This window comes from Nerophis lumbriciformis, linkage group LG05 (genome assembly GCF_033978685.3).
Source record: "Nerophis lumbriciformis linkage group LG05, RoL_Nlum_v2.1, whole genome shotgun sequence".
Lineage (NCBI taxonomy): Eukaryota > Metazoa > Chordata > Actinopteri > Syngnathiformes > Syngnathidae > Nerophis > Nerophis lumbriciformis.
The window spans coordinates 2,319,369-2,340,191 of NC_084552.2; positions in this window are offsets into that span (position 1 = coordinate 2,319,369).

A 20,823-nucleotide genomic window follows, 5' to 3' on the forward strand; every position below is an offset into this window, starting at 1 on the left:
TATTTCAAAGTATTTTGAATTTCTTTTGAAATTTTTGTTCTGGAAAATCTAGAAGAAATACTGATTTGTCTTTGTTAGAAATATAGCTTGGTCCAATTTGTTAAATATTCTAACAAAGTGCAGATTGGATTTTAACCAATTTAAAACATGTCATCAAAATTCTAAAATGTATCTTAATCAGGAAAAATGACTAATGATGTTCCATAAAAAATTTTTTTTTATTTTTTTCAAAAAGATTCAAATTAGCTAGTTTTTCTCTTCTTTTTGTCGGTTGAATTTTGAATTTTAAAAAGTCGAAATTGAAGATAAACTTTGTTTCAAAATGTTATTTTAATTTTTCTCGTGTTTTCTCCTCTTTTAAACCGTTCAATTAAGTGTTTTTTTCATCATTTATTCTCTACAAAAAACCTTCCGTAAAAGGAAAAAAAAATGTACAACGGAATGACAGACAAATACCCATTTTTTTATATATATAAATGTATTTATTTAGCTATTCTTGTTTAAATCACACTTACGTGTAACTTACAAATGACAATATATTTATTTATTTAATAGTGTATCAAACTGGTAGCCTTTCGCATTAATCAGTACCCAAGAAGTAGTTTTTGGTTTCAAAAAGGTTGGTGACCCCTGTACTAGGGCATCAAATCAGTGTCAGTTGAGTCGGTCCATAGGTTGCCTGTAGGGATTTTTAATGTCCAGCAGATGTCAGTATTTAGTGACACAGTATCGACACAGTATCAATACAGTTTTGCAATGTGTCGAAACGCTTCATGACGCCTCATCAACCCATCACTAGTGACCAAATATGTCTGATTAGCACTCCACACAAGTCAATAACATCAACAAAACTCACCTTTGTGGATTCATGCACAACGTTAAAAGTTTGGTGGACAAAATGAGACAGAAAAAGAAGTGGCATAAAACACGTCCTAGAAAGTCGGAGAAAGTTATACATGTAAACAAACTGCTGCGAGTTCAAGGACCGCCAAAATTAGTAGGACAAAACGGCGCTCGCCAAATACTGGAATCAGTGAAGCATGTTTAATATAAACAGTGTTCTTTATAACAATTAGGGAGGTTTGTGTCATGTTTGTCCTCCTACAGAAACCATATTAAAAAAAAAAAAAAAAAAAATGTCCCCTCAATTTTTCATACATTTTTGAAAAAGCTCCAGAGAGCCACTAGGGCGGCGCTAAAGAGCCGCATACGGCTCTAGAGCCGCGGGTTGCAGACCCCTGGACTAGGAGTAGGAAAAAGACGACTATGGCAAAAATAATAATCACGATTTTTTTGATTGATATTGTAATCTCGATTAGTCATTCATTTAAAAATACGAATATTTATTGTACAACAAAAACTTATTTTTCAATATAAATTAGTAACAAAGAAACCACAACAACTAAAATAGTAATAATAATACATTTAAATAGCTAAAAAAAATACAATAAAATGTAGTTTTTGCATTTTAATTGTTTTTAATTCTGTTGCTTTACCTTTTACACTTATTTTGCCACCATAGTGCTTTTTTTTGTCAAATAAAATGTTTGTTAATTAAATGCAAACATCCTCACATTCATGGACAATTTTGACTAGTATCGTAAGTCAAAGCATAATAATCGTCTAAATCAGGGGTGTCAAACTCATTCTAGCTCGAGCTCTAAATCATGGCATTAAAACTATAAAATAAAGACAACGTCAGATTGTTTTCTTGGTCTTACTTTGGCACAAAAATTGAATAAACACATTCTGAAAATATTACAATAAAAATGTAGAAATATAGAAATAATATAGAAATAATAATAATAATATAGAAATAATAATAATAATAATAATAAATAATAATCGTCTAAATCAGGGGTGTCAAACTCATTCTAGCTCGAGCTCTAAATCATGGCATTAAAACTAAAAAATAAAGACAACGTCAGATTGTTTTCTTTGTCTTACTTTGGCACAAAAATTGAATAAACACATTCTGAAAATATTACAATAAAAATATAGAAATATAGAAATAATATAGAAATAATACTAATAATATAGAAATAATAATAATAATAATAATAATAATAATAATAATCGTCTAAATCAGGGGTGTCAAACTCATTCTAGCTCAGGGGCCGCATGGAGGGAAATCTGTGCACTATTAAAATCATGGCATTAAAACTAAAAAATAAAGACAACGTCAGATTGTTTTCTTTGTCTTACTTTGGCACAAAAATAGAACAAACACATTCTGAAAATATTACAATAAAAATATAGACATATAGAAATAATATAGAAATAATAATAATAATATAGAAATAATAATAATAATAATAATAATAATAATAAATAATAATCGTCTAAATCAGGGGTGTCAAACTCATTCTAGCTCGAGCTCTAAATCATGGCATTAAAACTAAAAAATAAAGACAACGTCAGATTGTTTTCTTTGTCTTACTTTGGCACAAAAATAGAACAAACACATTCTGAAAATATTACAATAAAAATATAGACATATAGAAATAATATAGAAATAATAATAATAATATAGAAATAATAATAATAATAATAATAATAATAATAAATAATAATCGTCTAAATCAGGGGTGTCAAACTCATTCTAGCTCGAGCTCTAAATCATGGCATTAAAACTAAAAAATAAAGACAACGTCAGATTGTTTTCTTTGTCTTACTTTGGCACAAAAATAGAACAAACACATTCTGAAAATATTACAATAAAAATTTAGAAATATAGAAATAATATAGAAATAATAATAATAATATAGAAATAATAATAATAATAATAATAATAATAATAGTAGATAATAATCGTCTAAATCAGGGGTGTCAAACTCATTCTAGCTCAGGGGCCGCATGGAGGGAAATCTGTGTACTATTAAAATCATGGCATTAAAACTAAAAAATAAAGACAACGTCAGATTGTTTTCTTTGTCTTACTTTGGCACAAAAATTGAATAAACACATTCTGAAAATATTACAATAAAAATATAGACATATAGAAATAATATAGAAATAATAATAATAATATAGAAATAATAATAATAATAATAATAATAATAATGAATAATAATCGTCTAAATCAGGGGTGTCAAACTCATTCTAGCTCAGGGGCCGCATGGAGGGAAATCTGTGCACTAATAAAATCATGGCATTAAAACTAAAAAATAAAGACAACGTCAGATTGTTTTCTTTGTCTTACTTTGGCACAAAAATTGAATAAACACATTCTGAAAATATTACAATAAAAATATAGAAATTTAGAAATAATATAGAAATAATAATAATAATATAGAAATAATAATAATAATAATAATAATAATAATAATAATAATAATAATAATAATAATAAATAATAATCGTCTAAATCAGGGGTGTCAAACTCATTCTAGCTTAGGGGCCGCATGGAGGGAAATCTGCGCACTATTAAAATCATGGCATTAAAACTAAAAAATAAAGACAACGTCAGATTGTTTTCTTTGTCTTACTTTGGCACAAAAATTGAATAAACACATTCTGAAAATATTACAATAAAAATATAGACATATAGAAATAATATAGAAATAATAATAATAATATAGAAATAATAATAATAATAATAATAATAATAATAATAATAAATAATAATCGTCTAAATCAGGGGTGTCAAACTCATTCTAGCTCAGGGGCCGCATGGAGGGAAATCTGTGCACTATTAAAATCATGGCATTAAAACTAAAAAATAAAGACAACGTCAGATTGTTTTCTTTGTCTTACTTTGGCACAAAAATTTAATAAACACATTCTGAAAATATTACAATAAAAATATAGAAATATAGAAATAATATAGAAATAATAATAATAATAATAATAATAATAATAATAATAATAATAATAATAATAATAATAATCGTCTAAATCAGGGGTGTCAAACTCATTCTAACTCAGGGGCCGCATGGAGGGAAATCTGTGCACTATTAAAATCATGGCATTAAAACTAAAAAATAAAGACAACGTCAGATTGTTTTCTTTGTCTTACTTTGGCACAAAAATTGAATAAACACATTCTGAAAATATTACAATAAAAATATAGAAATATAGAAATAATATAGAAATAATATAGAAATAATAATAATGATATAGAAATAATAATAATAATAATAATAATAATAATTAATAATAATCGTCTAAATCAGGGGTGTCAAACTCATTCTAGCTCTAGCTCTAAATCATGGCATTAAAACTAAAAAATAAAGACAACGTCAGATTGTTTTCTTTGTCTTACTTTGGCACAAAAATTGAATAAACACATTCTGAAAATATTACAATAAAAATATAGAAATTTAGAAATAATATAGAAATAATAATAATAATATAGAAATAATAATAATAATAATAATAATAATAATAAATAATAATCGTCTAAATCAGGGGTGTCAAACTCATTCTAGCTCAGGGGCCGCATGGAGGGAAATCTGTGCACTATTAAAATCATGGCATTAAAACTAAAAAAATAAAGACAACGTCAGATTGTTTTCTTTGTCTTACTTTGGCACAAAAATTGAATAAACACATTCTGAAAATATTACAATAAAAATGTAGAAATATAGAAATAATATAGAAATAATAATGATAATATAGAAATAATAATAATAATAATAATAATAATAATAATAAATAATAATCGTCTAAATCAGGGGTGTCAAACTCATTCTAGCTCAGGGGCCGCATGGAGGGAAATCTGTGCACTATTAAAATCATGGCATTAAAACTAAAAAATAAAGACAACGTCAGATTGTTTTCTTTGTCTTACTTTGGCACAAAAATAGAACAAACACATTCTGAAAATATTACAATAAAAATATAGACATATAGAAATAATATAGAAATAATAATAATAATATAGAAATAATAATAATAATAATAATAATAATAAATAATAATCGTCTAAATCAGGGGTGTCAAACTCATTCTAGCTCAGGGGCCGCATGGAGGGAAATCTGTGTACTATTAAAATCATGGCATTAAAACTAAAAAATAAAGACAACGTCAGATTGTTTTCTTTGTCTTACTTTGGCACAAAAATTGAATAAACACATTCTGAAAATATTACAATAAAAATATAGAAATATAGAAATAATAATAATAATATAGAAATAATAATAATAATATAGAAATAATAATAATAATAATAATAATAATAATAATAATAATAATAAATAATAATCGTCTAAATCAGGGGTGTCAAACTCATTCTAGCTCAGGGGCCGCATGGAGGGAAATCTGTGCACTATTAAAATCATGGCATTAAAACTAAAAAATAAAGACAACGTCAGATTGTTTTCTTTGTCTTACTTTGGCACAAAAATTGAATAAACACATTCTGAAAATATTACAATAAAAATATAGACATATAGTAATAATATAGAAATAATAATGATAATATAGAAATAATAATAATAATAATAATAATAATAATAATAAATAATAATCGTCTAAATCAGGGGTGTCAAACCCATTCTAGCTCAGGGGCCGCATGGAGGGAAATCTGTGCACTATTAAAATCATGGCATTAAAACTAAAAAATAAAGACAACGTCAGATTGTTTTCTTCGTCTTACTTTGGCACAAAAATAGAACAAACACATTCTGAAAATATTACAATAAAAATATATTTAAAAAAATACCGGCAGCGGTAAAGTTTAGATCCTTGCAGGAAAGAAGAAAGTGAATGAATGTTTAAAACTGAATACATTTACATATGCATAAAAATGTGTTTTCTTTTGTATTATTTCGTTAATGTATTAAGTAACGTCGGAACCCCAGTTTATTTTTATAAAATAATTACCGTATTTTCCGCACTATTAGCCGCACCTAAAAACCACAAATGTACTCAAAAGCTGACAGTGCGGCTTATAACCCGGTGCGCTTTATATATGGATTAATATTAAGATTCATTTTCATAAAGTTTCGATCTCGCAACTACGGTAAACAGCCGCCATCTTTTTTCCCCGTAGAAGAGGAAGTGCTTCTTCTTCTACGCAAGCAACCGCCAAGGTAAGCACCCGCCCCCATAGAACAGGAAGCGCTTCTTCTTCTACTGTAAGCAACCACCCGCCCGCGTAGAAGAAGAAGAAGCGCGCGGATATTACGTTTCATTTCCTTTGTGTGTTTACATCTGTAAAGACCACAAAATGGCTCCTACTAAGCGACAGGTTTCCGGTTCATGAAAAGACGCAATGTCTCCATCCGCACACGGACTACTATTTCACAGCAACTGCCTAAAGACTTTCAAGAAAAGCTGGCTACTTTCCGTGCATATTGTAAAAACAAGATAGCTGAAAAAAAGATCCGGCCAGAGAACATTATCAACATGGACGAGGTTCCACTGACTTTTGATATTCCTGTGAACCGCACTGTGGATACAACGGGAGCACGTACGGTGAATATTCGCACCACAGGGAATGAGAAGTCATCCTTCACTGTGGTTCTAGCTTGCCATGCTAATGGCCAGAAACTTCCACCCATGGTGATATTCAAAAGGAAGACCTTGCCAAAAGAGACCTTTCCAGCCGGCGTCATCATAAAAGCTAACTCGAAGGGATGGATGGATGAAGAAAAGATGAGCGAGTGGTTAAGGTAAGTTTACGCGAAGAGGCCGGGTGGCTTTTTTCACGCAGCTCCGTCCATGTTGATATACGACTCCATGCGCACCCACATCACGCTGGTTTTTAATATATTATTAAAGTTTGACCGACCTATCCGACTGTTTTTTTGACATTCCTTTAGCGCAGTTAGATGCGGCTTATAACACGGGGCGGCTTATAGGTGGACAAAGTTTTGAAATATGCCGTTCATTGAAGGCGCGGCTTATAACCCAGGGCGGCTTATGGTGCGGAAAATACGGTAGTATATTACGAAATAATTCATTACTTTTTTTGCAATTATTATCATGAATTATTTCACTATTTTGTTATTGTTTTACTAATAAATGATAGTTCTTTCAAATGATTGATCAAAGGTTATTAATGGATTGCACAATTTAAAATTAAAGGCCTACTGAAATGCAATTTTCTTATTTAAACGGGGATAGCAGGTCCATTCTATGTGTCATAATCAGAGGTGGGTAGAGTAGCCAGAAATTGTACTCAAGTAAGAGTACTGTTACTTTAGAGATTTATTACTCAAGTAAAAGTAAGGAGTAGTCACCCAAATATTTACTTGGGTAAAAGTAAAAAGTATGTTGTGAAAAAACTACTCAAGTACTGAGTAACTGATGAGTAACATACACACACATATCATATATATATATATATATATATATATATACATATACACATACATTGATATATACAGTATATAATTTATATTTGTTTATTTTGCCGTTTTTGTTTACATGTTAAAGGTGTTTTAATGAATATACATGCATGTTTAACATATAGATTCCTTTCTTTCATGGAGACAAGAATATAAGTTGGTGTATTACCTGATTCTGATGACTTGCATTGATTGTAATCAGACAGTAGTGATGATAACGTCCACGTTTTCAAATGGAGGAGAAAAAAAGTTCCTCCTTTCTGTCTAATACCACATAAAAGTGGTTGGTTTTTGGCTTCTTATTTGTCCAGCTTCCATATTCGTTTTTATACACTTTACAAGAAATACATTGGCGGCAAACTCCGTAGCTTGCTAGCTTGTTTGCGCTGGCTTTCGGAGACTCTTATTTGAAAGCGCAGGCGCGATGGAGCGGCACTTTTATTGTGAAGACAGGAACTGTGCAGTCAGTCTTTAGGCTTTTGACGGGATGTACGGTTGAAATAAAAAATTGTCTTTTTTCCTTCACACTTTTGATTGATTGATTGGAACTTTTATTAGTAGATTGCACAGTACAGTACATATTCCGTACGATTGACCACTAAATGGTAACACCCGAATAAGTTTTTCAACTTGTTTAAGTCAGGTCATGTGACCGCCTGGCTCTGTTTGATTGGTCCAACGTCACCAGTGACTGCATCTGATTGGTGGAACGGAGTGAACGTCACCAGTGACTGTATTTGTTCCGCCATGTCATCTGCTGGTGTCGGTCCACTCTGTTTCCTGAGATCCAGGGTCAACGCAGCCGTCTACCAGCAAGTTTTAAAGCACTTCATGCTTCCTGCTGCTGACCTGCTCTATGGAGATGGAGATTTCAAGTTCCAACAGGACTTGGCGCCTGCACACAGCGCAAAATCTACCCGTGCCTGGTTTACGGACCATGGTATTTCTGTTCTAAATTGGCCCGCCAACTCCCCTGACCTTAGCCCCATAGAAAATCTGTGGGGTATTGTGAAAAGGAAGATGCAGAATGCCAGACCCAAAAACGCAGAAGAGTTGAAGGCCACTATCAGAGCAACCTGGGCTCTCATAACACCTGAGCAGTGCCAGAAACTCATCGACTCCATGCCACGCCGCATTAACGCAGTAATTGAGGCAAAAGGAGCTCCAACCAAGTATTGAGTATTGTACATGCTCATATTTTTCATTTTCATACTTTTCAGTTGGCCAACATTTCTAAAAATCCCTTTTTTGTATTAGCCTTAAGTAATATTCTAATTTTGTGACACACGGAATTTTGGATTTTCATTTGTTGCCACTTCAAATCATCAAAATTAAACGAAATAAACATTTGAATGCATCAGTCTGTGTGCAATGAATAAATATAATGTACAAGTTACACCTTTTGAATGCAATTACTGAAATAAATCAAGTTTTTCAAAATATTCTAATTTACTGGCTTTTACCTGTATATACTCTATTAGCCACAACACAACCACGCTTATATTTAATATGCCACAAATTAATCCCGCATAAGAAGAAGCGCACCTCATTCAAATCTCGCTCCCTTTCAGACATGTTGAATTGCGTAAACATGCCATGTTAAGCGCGCTTAAAGGAAAACTCTAACGTTACCGTGTTTCCAGGCGTCATCCCCCCCCCCCCCACCCCCAGGCCTACTACTCCACCGCCCCCCCCTCATGTTTGTTGCCAACGCCGCCCTCTGCAGCTCCTCTTAATGAGGGTTGGACGCGTGGCTGCCTCAGCACCTGCCGTGGGTGGCCACTGGGTTAATCCCACCTGGCTGGGCTGCTTGCCTCTGGGCTGCTGACGGCAGCAGAGAGAGGGGCGATGAAGAGGAGGAAGGAGGGGAAGGTGACATGAGGCGCCGATACCCCGGGGTTACACACACACACACACACACACACACACACGTACGTCGCTCTACTTTGGCAGCCTCAAGCACAGCAGAACGACTTGTACCGGTCGCCGCTGGATACCTGACAAGTGTTGCCTTCATAAGTCGCCGAATGAAGATTGATGGCGTCGAAACTCCCAACGTCGAAAGACGCCATTTTAACCAAGATGCCCGCACAGGAAGTATAAAAAGACAAAGTTGGCGACTTCTCAGATTTGCGTTTTTTTTGTTGCTGTAAGGCCAACAGGACACAACCCAACTGTATAGCTTCACATATACCAGGGGTCGGCAACCCATAAAGGGGGTGTATAATGTAGCCCGGAAGATTTAGGGCTGCATGGGATTCTGGGTATTTGTTCTGTTGTGTTTATGTTGTGTTACGGGGCAGATGTTCTCCCGAAATGCGTTTGTCATTCTTGTTTGGTGTGGGTTCACAGTGTGGCGCATTATTAGTAAGAGTGTTAACGTTTTTTATACCGCCACCGTCAGTGTAACCTGTGTGGTTGTTGACCAAGTATGCATTGCTGTCACTTTCGAGAGTAAGCAGAAGCCCCACACAACGTGAGGCTGGGCCGCCACGTTGATTGTAGTGGGCTCTAGTGACAACACCCATGGAAAAACTTTTTTTTTTTTTTTTTTTAATAAAAATGTGTAAAAAAATAAAATTAAAACAATTCCCAGTCCACAATCATCCACAACACGTTCTCTTAGATTTCCATGTTATGATACATGTTCACATTATTTATTGACTGTATCTAAAAAAGATAAAAATATATTTTTATTTAAATGAAGATATGAAATAATCCTAAATGAAATACAATGACTTGGTTTATATTATTGTATATACTAGGGCAGGGGTCACCAACGCGGTGCCCGCGGTCACCAGGTAGCCCGTAAGGACCAGATCAGTCGCCCGCTGGCCTGTTCTAAAAATAGCTCAAAGAGCAGCACTTACCAGTGAGCTGCCTCTATTTTTTAAGTTGTATTTATTTACTAGCAAGCTGGTCTCGCTTTGCTCCACATTTTTAATTCTAAAAGAGACAAAACTCAAATAGAATTTGAAAATCCAAGAAAATATTTTAAAGACTTGGTCTTCACTTGGAATAAGCGGTAGATAATGGATGGATGGATGGACTTGTTTAAATAAATTCATTTATTTTTTACTTTGCTTCTTATTACTTTTAGAAATACAATTTTAGAGAAAAAATACAACCTTAAAAATGATTTTAGGATTTTTAAACAAACACCTTTTTGCCTTTTGAATTTCTTCCTCTTCTTTCCTGACAATTTAAATCAATGTTCAAGTAATTTTTTTATTTTTTATTGTAAAGAATAAATATTTTAGCTTCTGTTTTTTCGACGAAGAATATTTGTGAAATATTTCTTCAAACTTACTGTGATTAAAATTAAAAAAAAATGTTCTGGCTGGCAAATCTAAAAAATCTGTAGAATCAAATTTAAATCTTATTTCAAAGTATTTTGAATTTCTTTTGAAATTTTTGTTCTGGAAAATCTAGAAGAAATACTGATTTGTCTTTGTTAGAAATATAGCTTGGTCCAATTTGTTATATATTGTAACAAAGTGCAGATTGGATTTTAACCAATTTAAAACATGTCATCAAAATTCTAAAATGTATCTTAATCAGGAAAAATGACTAATGATGTTCCATAAATTCTTTTTTAAATTTTTTCAAAAAGATTCAAATTAGCTAGTTTTTCTCTTCTTTTTGTCGGTTGAATTTTGAATTTTAAAAAGTCGAAATTGAAGATAAACTATGTTTCACAATGTTATTTTAATTTTTTTCGTGTTTTCGCCTCTTTTAAACCGTTCAATTAAGTGTTTTTTTCATCATTTATTCTCTACAAAAAACCTTCCGTAAAAGGAAAAAAAATGTACGACGGAATGACAGACAAATACCCATTTTTTTATATATATATATATATATATAAATTTATTTATTTAGCTATTCTTGTTTAAATCACACTTACGTGTAACTTACAAATGACAATATATTTATTTATTTAAGTGTGTATCAAACTGCTAGCCCTTCGCATTAATCAGTACCCAAGAAGTAGTTTTTGTTTCAAAAAGGTTGGTGACCCCTGTACTAGGTCATAAAATCAGTCAGTTGAGTCGGTCCATAGGTTGCCTGTAGGGATTTTTAATGTCCAGCAGATGTCAGTATTTAGTGACACAGTATCGACACAGTATCAATACAGTTTTGCAATGTGTCGAAACTCTTCATGACGCCTCATCAACCCATCACTAGGCGTGCCATGATGGTACAGCATTTAACGCCCTCTACAACCTGTATTAACAGTGTGCCAGCCCGGCCTTTTGTTTACAACCCTACTACCACCAAACCCCGCCCCCACCCCACTCGGTTGAGGTGGGCGGGGTTTGGTAGCGGGGGTGTATAATGTAGCCCGGAAGATTTAGGGCTGCATGGGATTCTGGGTATTTGTTCTGTTGTGTTTATGTTGTGTTACGGGGCAGATGTTCTCCCGAAATGTGTTTGTCATTCTTGTTTGGTGTGGGTTCACAGTGTGGCGCATTATTAGTAAGAGTGTTAAAAGTTTTTTATACGTTGATTGTAGTGGGCGCTAAATGCTGTACCATCACGGCACGTTCGAGAGAACAGTTGAGAGAACAGTTGCCTTGAAATTCATTGTCTGGCGGAAATATCGGGAGGGTTGAAAAGTATGACGCCGTCAAGCGCCATTGATATAACCCCGCGGGCCACACTAACATACAATTTACATATTAAGGTGTGGGCCGTGTGTCTGAGACCCTTGCTTTATAAATAGCACAAAGCAAAAAAAAAACTTAGTATGCAGTGTTATTACATTTTAAATTTCAAAAGATTTTTGTGGCTCCCAATGTTTTCTTTAAATTGTGAAACTGGTCAAAATGGCTCTTTGACTGGTAAAGGTTGCCGACCCCGGCAGGTGAGTAGATTGCCCAGCTGGGGCCGGTTATCTAATCACCTGTCGCCATACTTAAAGTTAAAGTTAAAGTTAAAGTACCAGAGATTGTCACACACACACTAGGTGTGGTGGAATTTGTCCTCTGCATTCGACCCATCCCCTTGTTCACCCCCTGGGAAGTGAGGGGAGCAGTGGGCAGCAGCGGTGCGGCGCCCGGGAATCATTTTTGGTGATTTAACCCCCAAATCCAACCCTTGATGCTGAGTGCCAAGCAGGGAGGTAATGCGTCCCATTTTTATAGTGTTTGATTTGAACTCACAACCTACCGATCTCAGGGCGTACACTCTAACCACTAGGCCACTGAGTAGGTGCTTGCCAACCCTCCCGAAAATCTCCCGGGCAACCATTCTCCCGAATCGCACCGTAACACAAGATTAACACAACAGAACAAATACCCAGAACCCTTTGCAGCACTAACTCTGCCGGGACGCTACAATATACACCTCTGCTACCACCTAACTTTTTATTTATTTTTTATAAATGTCTAATGATAATGTCAATGAGGGATTTAATCACTGCTATGTTGAAATTGTTACTATTATTGATACCGTTGTTGATAATATTCATTTTTGTTTCACTACTTTTGTGTCTCCCCTCAATTGTTCTGTTTATTGCTGTTCTGAGTGTTGCTGGGTCGGGTTTGGCTTTGGAATTGGATTGCATTGTTATGGTTTTGTTGTATATTGTTTTGTTGGATTGATTAATAAAAAATAAATTAAAAAATTAAAATTGAAAATCGATACATGAGAATCACGAATCATGGTTTTGTTGTATATTGTTTTGTTGGATTGATTAATAAAAAATAAATTTATAAAATTAAAAAATTAAAATAAATTAAATTATAATAAATAAATTAAAATAAAAAATAAATTAAAAAAATTAAAAAATTTAAATTGATTTTTGAAAAATGACAATCGATACATGAGAATCACGATTTGAATTCGAATACATTTTTTTCCACACCCCTACTATATATATATATATATATATATATATATATATATATATATATATATATATATATATATATATATGTATATATATATATATATATATATCACGATTTTAATTCGAATACATTTTTTTCCACACCCCTACTATATATATATATGTATATATATATATTTATATATATATATATATATATATATATATACATATATATATATATATATATATATATACATATATAGTAGGGGTGTGGGAAAAAATGTATTCGAATTCAAATCGTGATTCTCATGTATCGATTGTCTTTTTTCAAAAATCAATTTTAATTTTTAAATTTTTTTAATTTATTTTTTATTTTAATGTATATATATATATATATTATTTATTTTTTATTTTAATATATATATATATATATATATATATATATATATATATATATATATATATATATATATATATATATATATATATATATATATATATATATATATATATATATAGTAGGGGTGTGGAAAAAAATGTATTCGAATTCAAATCGTGATTCTCATGTATCGATTGTCATTTTTCAAAAATCAATTTTAATTTTTTAATTTTTTTAATTTATTTTTTATTTTAATTTATTTATTATAATTTAATTTATTTTAATTTTTTTTTTATTTTTTATTTATTTTTTATTAATCAATCCAACAAAACAATATACAACAAAACCATAACAATGCAATCCAATTCCAAAACCAAACCCAACCCAAACCCAATATATATATATATTTATATAGTAGGGGTGTGGAAAAAAATGTATTCGAAATCAAATCGTGATTCTCATGTATCGATTGTCATTTTTCAAAAATCAATTTTAATTTTTTAATTTTTTAAATTTTATATATATATATATATATATATATATATATATATATATATATATATATATATATATATATATATATATACTGTATATATATAAACCTTTTTTTTAATTCATTATTAATATAAACTTGTCAGTTTTTTGTCATTTCATAATGCCTTTATCTCTATTTTTACATTTTGATAGAGAGAGGTTTTTTTTTTTTATTATTTAAACATGTACATGTAGATGATGTATCGAGACAGATCCATTAAGAGTTTGAGCATAAATATGTTGTATAGGAATCAACTATACACAATAAAACATTAACAAAATGCCATGTCACATGAAGTAATATATTTGTGATATGAAAAAAAAAACCACAAGTAATGTAAATAAAAAACCTTGTGTTTACTTTTTGATATCAAAATAAAACACAAAGCAGTTTGGCTAATGAAGAAAATAAAACAAGCTTTGTTCTTTTCTCGGTTCAGTACAACAGTTTGACAAACAAAAATAAAGGAGTGACACCTCTCACTTCAAATACACAATCTGTCAGGTTCAAACACTGATGACATCTATTAAACAGACAACAAGCAAGGACTCATGCAGGCCGATATTATCGGACATCTCTAGCAGAGGTGGGACCAAGTCATTGTTTTGCAAGTCACAAGTAAGTCTCAAGTCTTTGCCCTCAAGTCCGAGTCAAGTCCCGAGTCAAGACAGGCAAGCCCCGAGTCAAGTCCAAAGTTAAGACTGGAAAGTCTCAAGTCAAGTCCTAAGTCCTGCATTTTGAGTTTCGAGTCCTTTCAAGTCCTTTTAACCACAGACTAATATATTAACACAGATTGTGTATGCTTTTCAAACGCTGTATTTATTTATTAAAACAAGTGCATTTTAAATTGCAGGAAAGAAAATTGTGCTGACATTGCACTTTATAATAGCACTATTAACCAGTCATTTTAAACATTAACTCATTCCTTTACAGAACAAACACATTGAAAAATAAAGTGCAAATGTACTTATTTGTACAAAAGTGTTAACATTGAAAAAACATGACATATACGTGAACATAACAAAAAAGTTGTACTTTTTATATGTCAGGGCCCTATGCTGCATTGCATTTGCAAAAGACCAAATTAGCCAAGCGTCTGTCAGTCATTTGTGCACGATGGGGGCTTAGTATGATGCCACCATGGCTGAAAACTCGCTCCACTGGAGCACTGGAGGCAGGCACTGCCAAGACTCTCATGGCCACTCGGAACAGTGAAGGAAGAGTCTTCATGTTCAATGCCCAGAACAAAAGGAGGAGAGAGTTTTTTTGGGTTGGTGCACTACTTGTAAGTGTATCTTGTGTTTTTTATGTTGATTTAATTAAAAAAAAAAAAAAAAAAAAATGTCTTGTGCGGCCCGATACCAATCGATCCATGGACCAGTACCGGGCCGCGGCCCGGTGGTTGGGGACCACTGAGGTAAACAACCAACAGTATGTCAGAAAGCTAGCTAAAACGGTACACATATTCATAATATAGTATACATTTTAACTGACCTTTATTTTACTATTTTTGTCTTTTTTTTAGGTGGCTAAAATACGCGGTGCTGCTGACCGCCGTCTAACGTTACGTGTGATATATTGACTAATGTAACCCTGCTTAAAAAAATCACTGAACAAAAAGTATGAATAAGGTAGTGAACTGCAACAGATTCCCGTGTTTGCAGTAACGTTATAACGTTAGCAGTGAGTTTACAGCCTCACTGATTTAACTACACAGCAAATAAAAGTCACGTTACTTAGCCAATAAACGTTTTCTTACATTCAAAACTTACCGTTCTTTGTGCAACTTCAAATGCCGGACGAAGTTGGAAGTTGTTGCCTCTCCATCAGTAATTTTCGAACCGCATGTGTTGCATACTGCAAACTGTTTTGTGTTGACCACCTCGTAATTTTTATACCCAAACGAAATTATTTTAGGCATCATTTTTTGTTCACTGGCGTGTGGTTTGGACATGTCTTCTTCGTTGGTTGTCCTGCAATTTGATTGGATGAATGCTGTGTGATGAAAACAAAGTAGATCTAATTTGATTGGCTGTTGTACTGAGAGCACACCAGCTGACACACGCAACGCTGATAGACAAGTACACAATGAAAAATACGGAGCGCTCCCGAATAACTTTTTCATCTTTGGGTTTTGGGGAAAGTAGCAAGTCATGTCAAGTCATGTCAATTCAAAAGGCTCAAGTCCAAGTGAAGTCACAAGTCATTGATGTTAAAGTCGAAGTCGAGTTGCAAGTCTTTTTACATTTTGTCAAGTCGAGTCTAAAGTCATCAAATTCATGACTCGAGTCTGACTCGAGTCCAAGTCATGTGACTCGAGTCCACACCTCTGATCTCTAGTTAATACATCTAGTTCAGTTAACCAACCAAACAGCACACACACACCCAAACCAACTCCCCAATCCCCGACTTCCACTCCTGGCCTTGCAAGTTGCTTACTCGACACACCGGATGCTTTACTGTCACGTCGAAAAGGTCAGCAGCCGAGCTCATTCCGACGGCGCTGTGGGCCGCTCCTTTTACGAGGCGGCCCATTACCATAAGCCGATTCACAAAGTGGGAGCGGTAAAGGATGATGGCACGGGGCCACGAGGTGCAAAAGTTAGAGCGCCGTCGGTTGCTCGGCCGGGCTGAGGAGCGTCTAAATCTGACATCTCCTAAATTGGCGAGCGGGAAGGAGCGTTTGTACACGCCGAGACACACTAGGATGACTTGAAGGCCTGTCAGGACGAGCGGCCCGGAAAAGTCAAATAAATCTGACTGATGCCCTCTCCCATCGGTGGGCTAAAATGCCAGACGGAGCGTAAATCAAGCCGCTCCGACGGTCCATCTCAGTAGCGGCTGACATTACCCCGGCAACTTGTCTCCGCTTCGCTATTTGTCCAGTCCGCCGGCGCAGGCGCGGAGATTGATGTTTATTCAGAAGCGGCGGACATATTTCAGCTCTCCAACATTAGTCCCTTGAACTCAAGCCTGACTAATTGAAAGTGCCGGATGGATGACACCTTGGTGACGGCTCTCCTAAAAAGAAAGTTGAGTTGAGGGTCAAGTTCATGCCACTTAAATATTAATATTGTTTGATTAGCGCACAGCTGCGCCATAAAGGGCACCCATTCAGACCTTAGTGTGTGGGCTCGGACCCCTTAGGTGTCATGATCCGTGTTCCGGATCATGTTTTGTGTAGTAATGCTGTTAGTTTTGGACTTCCTTAGTTCCTGATTTCACTTCCTTGTTTGAGTTTGTTTTGTTTCTATGGTTACCCATTAGTTTCACCTGTTCCACGTTTGGACTCACACACACCTGTCACCAATCATGTCACTGTTATTTAAGCATAACTTTGTTCATCACTTGTTCTGCCTGCATTGTCGTTATGTCACTCCGGTTCAGGTCTCGTTTTGACAAAGTACGTTTCCATGTCCATGTCCTAGTTTTTGTTAATTAGCAGCTTTTTATGTTTTAGGCACACTTGGCCTGGCGACCCACCGCCAAGTCCTCCCTCCGCCCTCCCGTGACTTTTGACCCTGCATGTGGTTTTTTTTTTTAGGACATCTAGAATCTGTCCTTTAGGGGGGGGCTCTGTCATGATCCGTGGTCGGATCATGTTTTGTTTAGATATGTTGGTTAGTTTTGGACTCCTTTAGTTATTGCTTGTGCACCTGTGAGTTTGTTTTATCACCATGGTTACTTATTATTTTCACCTGCCGCTTGTGTTCTCGACGCGCACCTGTTTTTCATTACTGACACTATTTAAGCCTGCCTTTCTGTTCACTCGTCCTGTGCTCCTTGTTTGCGGTAAGCTACATCACGTTGGTTTGTTTTCATGTTTCTGAGTCCTGTGCTAAGTTTAGCCTTAGCTTCCCGTGCGTTCGGCACGCTTTTCTTTTGCTTGTTTTCTGTTTAATGTGTAAATAAATCACCTCATACCTTCACGTTTTTGTCCGGAGTGTCCGTGTTGCACTGAAGGAACGATCCCGCACCAATATGCGACCCCCACGTGACATTAGGAAGTCAAAACAACCTCGGGTCTCTGCCGGTCCACGTTTCCACCTTAAGAAAACACCAGCAATGAAAGAAAAAACCTCTATGTCATGGAAAACTCGACTTGTTGTTTTTCTTATGAAACTGTGCAGCATATATTGGCAACAATGTCCTATACTGTATAGTGTGACTTCACCGAGGCCTAGAAACGTCTTCCACGGGTCAAACGTGACGTTATTTCCCCGGAGAAACCACTGGAGGGGTTAAATAAGCAAACCTCATTGCGAGATTGAATGGGGTGAACATAACAGAAGATCTATGCTGGGACATTAACACTGCTTCTACAGTTGAGGAAACAAAAATGTGCAAACATTCCGCAGAAATCAATGGTCAACTTTTACAACTGTGCCATCAGCAGTGTCCTCACTTACGGCTTTTTAGTGTGGTTTGCTAGCTGCACTAAAGCGAACCAACAGGCCCTCCAGCGAGTGGTTAAAGCGGCGGGGAAATTACAAGGACGATACTCCCAGAGATGAGTGCCATGTACACAACTCGCTGCCTAAAGCGAGTACACAACATCCTGAAGGACAGATACCACCCAGCACATGGCCTCTTCAACCTGCTACCCTCTGGAAGGAGGTATAGATCGATTCGCGCCAGGACCACCAGAATGTCACACAGTCTGCAGAAATCAATGGTCAACTTTTACAACTGTGCTATCAGCAGTGTCCTCACTTACGGATTTTTAGAGTGGCTTGCTAGCTGCACTAAAGCGAACCAACAGGCCCTCCAGCGAGTAGTTAAAGCGGCGGGGGAAAATTACAAGGACGATACTCCCAGAGATGAGTGCCATGTACACAACTCGCTGCCTAAAGCGAGTACACAACATCCTGAAGGACAGATACCACCCAACACATGGTCTCTTCAACCTGCTACCCTCTGGAAGGAGGTATAGATCGATTCGCGCCAGGACCACCAGAATGTCTCACAGTCTGCAGAAATCAATGGTCAACTTTTACAACTGTGCCATCAGCAGTGTCCTCAGTTACGGATTTTTAGTGTGGTTCGCTAGCTGCATAAAGCGAACCAACAGGCCCTCCAGCGAGTGGTTAAAGCGGCGGGGAAAATTCAGGTGTACTGGAGAGGAGGCTACGCCGGATAGTCGAACCTCGGATTCAGGAGGAACAGTGTGGTTTCCGTCCTGGTCGTGGAACTGTGGACCAGCTCTATACTCTCGGCAGGGTCCTTGAGGGTGCATGGGAGTTTGCCCAACCAGTCTACATGTGTTTTGTGGACTTGGAGAAGGCATTCGACCGTGTCCCTCGGGAAGTCCTGTGGGGAGTGCTCAGAGAGTATGGGGTATCGGACTGTCTGATTGTGGCAGTCCGCTCCCTGTATGCTCAGTGCCAGAGCTTGGTCCGCATTGCCGGCAGTAAGTCGGACACGTTTCCAGTGAGGGTTGGACTCCGCCAAGGCTGCCCTTTGTCACCGATTCTGTTCATAACTTTTATGGACAGAATTTCTAGGCGCAGTCAAGGCGTTGAGGGGATCTGGTTTGGTGGCTGCAGGATTAGGTCTCTGCTATTTGCAGATGATGTGGTCCTGATGGCTTCCTCCGGCCAAGATCTTCAGCTCTCACTGGATCGGTTCGCAGCCGAGTGTGAAGCGACCGGGATGGGAATCAGCACCTTCAAGTCCGAGTCCATGGTTCTCTCCCGGAAAAGGGTGGAGTGCCATCTCCAGGTTGGGGAGGAGATCTTGCCCCAAGTGGAGGAGTTCAAGTACCTCGGAGTCTTGTTCACGAGTGAGGGAAGAGTGGATCGTGAGATCGACAGGCGGATCGGTGCGGCGTCTTCAGTAATGCGGACGCTGTATCGATCCGTTGTGGTGAAGAAGGAGCTGAGCCGGAAGGCAAAGCTCTCAATTTACCGGTCGATCTACGTTCCCATCCTCACCTATGGTCATGAGCTTTGGGTTATGACCGAAAGGACAAGATCACGGGTACAAGCGGCCGAAATGAGTTTCCTCCGCCGGGTGGCAGGGCTCTCCCTTATAAATAGGGTGAGAAGCTCTGCCATCCGGGAGGAGCTCAAAGTAAAGCCACTGCTCCTCCACATGGAGAGGAGCCAGATGAGGTGGTTCGGGCATCTGGTCAGGATGCCACCTGATTGCCTCCCTCGGGAGGTGTTTAGGGCACGTCCGACCGGTAGGAGGCCACGGGGAAGACCCAGGACACGTTGGGAAGACTATGTCTCCCGGCTGGCCTGGGAATGCCTCGGGATCCCCCGGGAGGAGCTGGACGAAGTGGCTGGGGAGAGGGAAGTCTGTGCTTCCCTGCTTAGGATGCTGCCCCCGCGACCCGACCTCGGATAAGCGGAAGAAGATGGATGGATGGATGGAAAATATATATATATATATATATAGCTAGAATTCACTGAAAGTCAAGTATTTCTTATATATATATATCTTAACCACGCCCCCCAACCACGCCCACCGCCCCACCCCCGACCATGCCCCCCCAAACCCCCACCCTCCACCTCCCGAAATCGGAGGTCTCAAAGTTGGCAAGTAAGTAAAATGTATTATTACTATTATTATTATTCATTGAGTTTAGCTAATTAGGGCCCGCATGTCCCATTGTATAAGGACTCCCAAAGGGAGTCCTTATGCAATGGGACAAAAGGACCTATTGAATTTGTAAGGTTTTATTATTCTTTATTCTTTATTCTTCCGCCGCCACTTTAAACTGTAATTTGACCCACTTAACATGCTTCAAAACTCACCATATTTGACCCACACATCA